The sequence below is a fragment of the Moschus berezovskii genome, chromosome 22 (assembly GCF_049115385.1).
Source record: "Moschus berezovskii isolate FMDL1 chromosome 22, NW_MosBer_1.0, whole genome shotgun sequence".
In the NCBI taxonomy this organism is placed as follows: domain Eukaryota; kingdom Metazoa; phylum Chordata; class Mammalia; order Artiodactyla; family Moschidae; genus Moschus; species Moschus berezovskii.
Genome location: NC_142481.1, coordinates 4,625,265 through 4,634,610, shown reverse-complemented (window position 1 = coordinate 4,634,610; position 9,346 = coordinate 4,625,265).

Genomic DNA, 9,346 nt, shown 5'->3' with positions numbered 1-9,346 from the left:
AAAGGTTCCGCATGCTGTTACTGCCCTGATGAACAGGGCACACAAGTGGCTGACCAACTCCACGATGACTCACTGTCAAGAACTGCTTTGCAGAAACTCACAGGTCCAACTCGAGACTGTGCGGACACTGAGCCCCACCAGGTTTTGCCTACAGAAGCAGGAACCCTGATCATAACTGTGAGGAGCTCAGAGATGAGATTTCCTCGAGCAGGCTACACCTGACAGACACTCCCCTCCAGAACCCAGAACTGGAACAGTGCACCGACGGAAGCAGTTTCATTCAAGACGGGCAGCACAAAGTAGGCTCTGCCAGAGCAACAACTGGCGAGACAGTGAAGGCCCAGGCCTTGCCACAGGGTGGTCAGCACTGCGGGCTGAGCTGTGGGCACGCACCCCGGCACTAAGGCACGCCGAAGGGAAAGGAGTCACCTGATTCAAGGTATGCCTCTGCCACTTTACATGCACATGGAGCCATTTATAAAGAAAGGGGACTATTGACAGCGGGAGGAAAGGAGATTAAAAACAAAAAAGAAATCCTCAGCTGTTAGAAGCAGTCTGGAAGCCTTCCCAAGTGGCAGTCGTCCATTGTAAAGACCATCAGCGAGGAACTGATCCAGTCAGCAACGGGAATCAGTTGGCAACCAGGCAGACAAGGAGGCGGCGACCCAACCGTGCCCCACAGTGGGCCCTGAGTCAATCTTTAAGGTCCCCTTGGCACCAGAATTGCCTCCATCCCCAAGGTATACCAAGGAAGACGATCAATGGGTGCTAAATGAGGGAAGAATAAAAGGAGGGCTGCTGGAGCTCCCAGGTCAAAGACTCTTTGTCTCCAGCAATATAGAAATCCAGCTGGTAAAACAACCTCATGAGAAAACTCGTTTAGGAAAAACTGCGCTGGAGAGCTTACTGGGCAGCTACTATTTCGTTTCTGAGCTCCCAGCCTTGTGTGTGCAGAGCAGTGTTGGCTGTGTGACTTGTGTGCAGAACAACTCCAGCCAAGGACCAGGACCCAACACAGGGGTGCTGCCCTTTGAAGATCTAGAAGTGGACTTCACTGAAGTCAAGCCCTACAGGGGCTCTAAGTATTTCCCTGTGGTAGTCTACACCTCCTCAGGATGGGCTAAAGCCATGCCAAGTGCACTGAACGGGCAGGAAAAGTGGCCAATGCCTTGTGAAGAGACATGATCCCGAGATATGCGCTGCCTCTCTCCATAGGGTCTGACAACAGGCCAGCTTTTGTGTCTCAGATAATCCAAACTCTATCCTGGACACTGGGCCTCAGACGGAAGGTTCGCACCGCTTACAGGCCACAGAGCTCAGGGAAAGTTGAACGCATGAATTGTACCCTCAGGACTAAATTAGCTAAACTCTGTCAGGAGACCAGTTATCTTGGGTCGACATGTTACCCCCTAGCCTTACTCCAAGCCCGATGCACCCTGAGTCCTCAGGCTATTCTCCTTTTGAGATCTTATATGGGAGCAAACCCCCAGTGATAGGAAAACTCAAGGGAAACCCCCAATAATAGCTGACCTGGAGATGTCCCGGCACCTCCAGATCCTGGGAAAGTTCTTGCACCATATCACCCGAGAAACCTTAGCAAGGACACCCATTCCTTTGGGCAATTGGGTTCATCCCAATCAGCGAGGAGATGAGGTACGGGTTGAAGATTGGAAAAAAGAACCAGGTCAGCCAGTTGGGACCGGCCTTCACACGGTTGTCCTGGCAACCCCTGCTGCTGTTAAAGTTACAGGCGTCATCCCTTGGATCCACCACACCAGAGTCAAGAAGGCAGCGGCTTCCTGGGATGAGGGCACCTGGAAACGAGTTCGGGACCCTGGAAATCCTGTCAAGGTCTGGTTCCAAAAGCAACAGCCCTCACCCACCAAAGACGCTGAGCCCTGCTCTAGTGGCTCCAGAAGCTGACAGTCACGTGCCGTCCACGCACGGCAGAAGCTTGAGGATTCTTCAGACGTGCTCCAGCCACACTCTGGCAGCTGGCTGGTCAATGCACGGCGGAAGCTTGAGGATCTGGCTATTCAGATATCAACGGATGTTTACTCTATCCCTGATTGGTATTATTGCTGTGCTGTTCACTACAAGACTACCTTCAGTCACAGTCCAGGACTTTGATTTGGGTCAGAAGCCGTGGTTAGCTGTCTGTTAACTCACCGTAGTGGGAAGCTTCATTCTAATTCGATGTTTCTTATGATCGATTCTCCCTACTATCTAAATCGCTCACAGTATAGCTGACCCCGCCCTTCACGAAAGGCTCAGTTGCTATAGCCGTGACAACCCAAAGATTCGGAGAAAACCTTTTGCTAGTGCTCAGTTACCTGTTATGTGCAGGCTGCTTTGGAGCCTTTTGGTGTCCCTTGCTGTAACAGATGGAGCCGTTCCTTATCCATCATGCACCTGTCAACATTACAGTCAGCCCTTGGAAAATCGTTTACTCAACCATCAGCTAGAACAATGTATAGATAGCCTATCCCATAGGCCGATCACTGACTGCCTTTCTGATCACGTGATGTATATCCAGGACCCAGGGTGCCAAAAATGTTTCCCAGTTTTGTCCCCCAGTGCCGCTCTCTTTCCCTCACCAGAAGAGCCAAACCCTGGGCGGCATCCAAACACCATGGCATTGCCCCTGCACCCCGTCTACCCCCAAATGCCACGTGGAGGTTACAACCCAGAACAGCTGTCTGTCTGCCAAATAAATGGAAAAACCTACTGGACAGGGACAGTAATGCAGACAAATGAAATCACGGACCAACTTTGCCCTAAAAATCAGGCTTTGCCTGTTGTCAGTATGAACCAGGTTACAGAGTCAACTCCCCCTTAGGCCTTCATCTGTACCAGGTTCTCAACGCAACTCATCCCCTTCTAAATGACACCAACCCCCAGCTGGCCAGGGATTGCTGGCTTTGCTCATCCTTAGGAGCTCCACGGTATTTAGCTATATCAGTACCATTAAATATTGCAATAGCCATGGGAATTCTTACAGATCCACCCTTGTAAGGGCCAGCCTAAAGGGCAATTGAGTTAACACAAAAGGCTCCAGAACGCTTTACAAATGATGGAGGAACTGGACCTGTAGGCAATTTAGCCAGGGACGAATGTAATCAAACTGTAAAAGTTGAGTGGCCCACTCATCTTCCCACAGACCCAATATGGTGCTGCCCCCATCAAGGCCTTTTCTTTGTTTGTGGGACAGATGCTTACTTATGTCTACCAATCAATGGATGGCTATCTGCACCTTAGCTTTCCTCACTCCCCAGTTGAATACTTGCCCTAACAAACAGACTCTCACTATACCATGACAGCACTTACGTGGTCAAAAAGAGCCATCCAGTTTATACTCCTACTAGTTGCTTTGGAAATCTTGGCTGGGGTAAGTATTGGAATAGGACGTATTGCTTCATTAATCACCTTCTACCATACATTATCCAAGGACTTCACATGAAGGAGGAAACAGAACAGGCTCTGTCTTGAAAGCAGGACTCCATCTTGGGCTGGACTGTGGACTATGAGCTATATGCCCAGTATCTATGGAAACGACATATCAACTGGAAAACCAGGCCCCTGGAAGGAAGATCCCTAGGGCTCTCCTTTGCCTAAAAGAATACCCTAATTTTCTCTGTAAATGAATAAAATCATACATTCTATTATGCTTATTGGGGTATGACCACAAGCCTATTGATAATTGTCCACTATTAACTACCTAGGCTTAAGGCATATGATTTCAGGTTAACTTTGATTGTATCTTTCTTTTTCCTTTGTTCAGACTAGTTTCAGGGAACCTTATACAGTTAGAGTATATAAGGTTTTCACAAAAACTGGTCGGGGTCCTTGGCTAAGAGGAGTCTCTGCCTTGGCCCTGCCGGTGTAATAAACTGCACCCACTATCTGCATCGTCCTTCTGAGTGAGTTTGTTTCCCAAAATGCGTGGCTACAGCACACAGACGACTTTGAGAAAGTAAGCACAACTTTAGAGACCTTACAGGACAAGCTCGATTCCTTGGCTGAATTGGTTTTACAGAATAGGAGAGGGCTAGACCTATATGCAGAATACATCATGAGGAATGCTGGGCTGGAAGAAGCAAAGGCTGGAATCAAGATTTCCGGGAGAAATGTCAATAACCTCAGATATGCAGATGACACAATCCTTATGGCAGAGAGTGAAGAGGAACTAAAAAGCCTCTTGATGAAAGTGAAACAGGAGAGTGAAAAAGTTGGCTTGAAGCTCAACATTCAGAAAACAAAGATCATGGCATCTGGTCCCCTCACTTCATGGGAAATAGATGGGGAGACAGTGGAAACAGTGTCAGATTTTATTTTTTTGAGCTCCAAAATCACTGCAGATGCTGATTGCAGCCATGAAATTAAAAGACGCTTACTCCTTGGAAGGAAAGTTATGACCAACCTAGATAGCATATTAAAAAGCAGAGACATTACTTTGCCAACAAAGGTCCGTCTAGTCAAGGCTATGGTTTTTCCCGTGGTCATGTATGGATGAGAGAGTTGGACTGTGAAGAAAGCTGATCGCCGAAGAATTGATGGTTTCAAACCGTGGTGTTGGAGAAGACTCTTGAATGTCCCTTGGACTGCAAGGGGATCCAACCAGTCCATTCTAAAGGAGATCAGTCTTGGGTGTTCATTGGAAGGACTGATGCTAAAGCTGAAACTCCCATACTTTGGCCACCTCATGCGAAGAGTTGACTCACTGGAAAAGACTCTGATGCTGGGAGGGATTGGGGGCAGGAGAAGGGGACGACAGAAAATGAGATGGCTGGAAGGCATCACCGACTCGATGGACATGAGTTTGAGTGAATTCCGGCAGTTCGTGATGGACAGGGAGACCTGGCGTGCTGTGATTCATGGGGTCGCAAAGAGTCGGACACGACTGAGCGACTGAACTGAACTGAGACCTACTGGAAGATGAAAAGGCGAGATTCTGCCTCTTGTTGAACAGAGAATGCTGCTTTTATGTAAACCAGTTAGGAATAGTCAGAGACGGCCCAATAGCTAAGGAAAAGCAGCGTGAAGTGACGTGAAGTTGTTCAGTCGTGTCCGACTCTTTGCGACCCCATGGACTGTAGTCTACCAGGCTCCTAAGTTCATGGGATTTTCCAGGCAAGAATACTGGAGTCGTTGCCCTTTCCTTCTCCAGGGGATCTTTCCGACCCAGGAATATGAACCCAGGTCTCCCACATTGTAGTCAGACGCTTTACCGTTTGAACTACCAGAGGGAACTGTCAGTGGAATGTATGTTCCTCAGTTCTTGTCTGGTCACAACAATAATTTGGCGTGACGGACATTAAAGCCCCCTCAGCCTGTCACAGCTCTCAGGTCTTGGACAGACCGTGTTATAGCTCTCAGGTCTCGAATGGACCATGTTATAGCTCTTAGACAAATCAGTGTTACAGTTCGGTGTTACATCTCTATTTTATTTAGAAGATAGCAGGAAAATCCATCTTCAAGGTGTGAGGGCACGTCGACCCAAAGACACAAAGAGAAGAGCGCCCCAGCGCACAGGGGAGAGAGAGAAAGAGCTAGGCTTGGCTCCTCTTTTTATATGCTTTTTGCCCCCTGGGCCTGCCCTATGCAAATTGGGGCAGCCAGGAGTGTTGTTTGCTTTACCTGAGGTCCTCACTCCCGTCCTGTGACATCCTTTGTTCTATTTTCGTGGGCTTTTCCCTTCCTTGTCTTTTGGCCACCGCCATTTTGGACTCCTTTTCCCTATTCTACCTACCTAACATAAAGAATCTTGAAAGCAGAGAGGAACTTGCAAATTCTGGGGTAATTGGAACAAAATCTGGAGCTAGGCATCATGGCTTCTCCCTTTAACCGGTCCTCATTTCATGTTCTTTGCGGTGCCTTTGTTTGGCCCTTGTATTCTCAAAGATACCCAGTTCATAACCTCTCGAATGGAACCCATAACGTTACAAATGTTAATGGCTCAGTATAGTCCCCTGAACGACAGAGAGCTCTGAATGTCCTATCAAACATGAGATGATACTTTCTACAGTGAGTGATAGAAGCATCAAGAGGGGGCGATGAAGAGGAAAACTTGTCAAATTTTTACATAACCTCCTGCTCCTTCTGCCTCTGTAACTCAGCTTGCTCTTTGCAAAGTCTTGATCATGTAGGTCTCAAAAAGTGGGGACTCACAATACTAGGAAATGGAACTTATCTCACTCACCCTTGTCCTGCTCTTTGCAATTGCCCTAGCCCCTGCAAACCTGCAAACTCTCTTAATCATGCCTGTCCATGTATAAAAACTCTGTAACCCCTTTGTTTGGGGCTCAGAGCTTGGAGTGTGAAGTTCTCTGGGCCTGCTGGCATAATAAACCTGAGTTCTCCAACTCTCCAAGTGTGGTGATTGTTTTCTGCAACAATGGAAACACTTCTGTAAGGTTGAAACGGCCCAATGATGTTAAACAAAAGAAACCAAACGCCAAATAGATAATGGAACAGGCTTTAATGGCTGCGCACCCCCGGGCGGAACCCCAAGACCTAACAGAGCGAGGTCAGGAAGTCCACGCTGAACAAAGGCAGAGAGTAACTTATATAACTTTAGGCAAGATTTGGAGTGGTGGTCTCTCACAGGTCAGTTAGCCCGGGGGCAAGACTGGGTTGGTTGCCTGGTCTGCTCAAGGTTGTGCTGACACAGCGGAATAGTTCTTGCTGTCTGGGCAGAATGCTGTTTCTGGACTGGAGGTTAGGAGGGGAGGTTCAGTTCAGTTCAGTTCACTCGCTCAGTCGTGTCCGACTCTCCGCGACCCCATGAATCACAGCACGCCAGGCCTCCCTGTCCATCACCAACTCCCGGAGTTCACTCAAACTCATGTCCACAGAGTCGGTGATGCCATCCAGCCATCTCATTCTCTGTCGTCCCCTTCTTTTCCCGCCCCCAACCTTTCCCAGCATCAGAGTCTTTTCCAGTGAGTCAACTCGTCGCATGAGGTGGCCAACCTATTGCAGTTTCAGCTTTAGCATCAGTCCTTCCAATGAACACCCAGGATTGACCTCCTTTAGAATGGACTGGTTGGATCTCCTTGAAGTACAAGGGACTCTCAAGAGTCTTCTCCAACACCACAGTTCAAAGCATCAATTCTTTGGCGATCAGCTTTTTTCACAGTCCAACTCTCACATCTGTACATGACCACGGGAAAAACCATAGCCTTGACTAGACGGACCTTGGTTGGCAAAGTAATGTCTCTGCTTTTTAATATACTATCAAGGTTGGTCGTAACTTTCCTTCCAAGGAGTAAGCGTCTTTTAATTTCATGGCTGCAATCAGCATCTGCAGTGATTTTGGAGCCCAAAAAAATAAAGTCTGACACTGTTTCCACTGTTTTTCCATCTATTTCCCATGAAGTGAGGGGACCAGATGCCATGATCTTTGTTTTCTGAATGTTGAGCTTCAAGCCAACCTTTTCACTCTCCTCTTTCACTTTCATCAAGAGGCTTTTGAGTTCCTCTTCACTTTCTGCCATAAGGGTAGTGTCATCTGCATATCTGAGGTTATTGATATTTCTCCCGGAAATCTTGATTCCAGCTTGTGCTTCTTCCAGCCCAGCGTTCCTCATGATGTACTCTGCATATAAGTTAAATAAGCAAGGTGATAATATACAGCCTTGACGGACTCCTTTTCCTAAATGGAACCAGTCTGTTGTTCCATGTACAGTTCTGACTGTTGCTTCCTGACCTGCATACAGGTTTCCCAAGAGACAGTTCAGGTGGTCTGGTATTCCCATCTCTTTCAGAATATTCCACAGTTTATTGTTTATTGTGATCCACACAGTCAAAGGCTTTGGCATAGTCAATGAAGCAGAAATAGATGTTTTTCTGGAACTCTCTTGCTTTCTCCATGATCCAGCGGATGTTGGCAATTTGATCTCTGGTGCCTCTGCCTTTTCTAAAACCTGCTTGAACATCTGGGAGTTCACGGCTCACATATTGCTGGAGCCTGGCTTCGAGAATTTTGAGCATGAGTTTACTAGCGTGTGAGATGAATGCAATTGTGCGGTAGTTTGAGCATTCTTTGGGATTCCCTTTCTTTGGGATTGGAATGAAGACTTACCTTTTCCAGTCCTGTAGCCACTGCTGAGTTTTCCAAATTTGCTGGCATATTGAGTGCAGCACTTTCACAGCATCATCTTTCAAGATTTGAAATAGCTCAACTGGAATTCCGTCACCTCCACTAGCTTTGTTCGTAGTGATGCTTTCTAAGGCCCACTTGACTTCACATTCCAAGATGTCTGGTTCTAGGTCAGTGATCACGTTATCGTGACTATCTTGGTCCTGAAGATCTTTTTTGTACAGTTCTTCTGTGTATTCTTGCCACCTCTTCTGCTTCTGTTAGGTCCATAGCATTTCTGTCCTTTATCGAGCCCATCTTTGCATGAAATGTTCCTTTGGAATCTCTAATTTTCTTGAAGAGATCTCTTGTTTTTCCTATTCTGTTGTTTTCCTCTATTTCTTTGCATTGATCACTGAGGAAGGCTTTCTTATCTCTCCTTACTATTCTTTGGAACTCTGCATTAAGATGCTTATATCTTTCCTTTTCTCCTTTGGTTTTCGCTTCTCTTCTTTTCACAGCTATTTGTAAGGCCTCCTCAGACAGCCATTTCACTTTTTTGCATTTCTTTTCCATGGGGATGGTCTTGGTCCCTGTCTCCTGTACAATGTCACGAACCTCTGTCCAGAGTTCATCAGGCATTCTATCTATCAGATCTAGTCCATTAAATCTACTTCTCACTTCCACTGTATAATCATAAGGGATTTGATTTAGGTCCTATCTGAATGGTCTAGTGGTTTTCCCTACTTTCTTCAATTTAAGTCTGAATTTGGCAATAAGGAGTTCATGATCTGAGCCACAGTCAGCTCCTGGTCTTGTTTTTGCTAACTGTATAGAGCTTCTCCATCTTTGGCTGCAAAGAATATAATCAATCTGATTTCGGTGTTGACCATCTGGTGATGTCCATGTGTAGAGTCTTCTCTTGTGTTGTTGGAGGAGGGGAGGTTAGGAGAGGGTTAATCTCTACCAGGAACCAACACCTCAAGGACATTCCAGCAGTGGGGGAGGGAATGAGGGAACAATAGTCAGCCTTTTTTCCGCCAGTGGGAAGAAGTGAAGGGGGGAAGGGAAGAGGCCAAAATGGCCACTGAGGTCTGACCTTACACCTTCAGCCTCCTGTCTCTGAAGTTGGATGTCCCTGACTGTTATGCCCTGAGTCCGGTCCCCCCATACTGGTAGAATAAGACACTCGCAGCAATGCAAAAGCAAGAATGGGGTTTGTTTCTAGCTCGAGCTAGGGCTCATGCCTCCTCCAGCGCAGTGGAG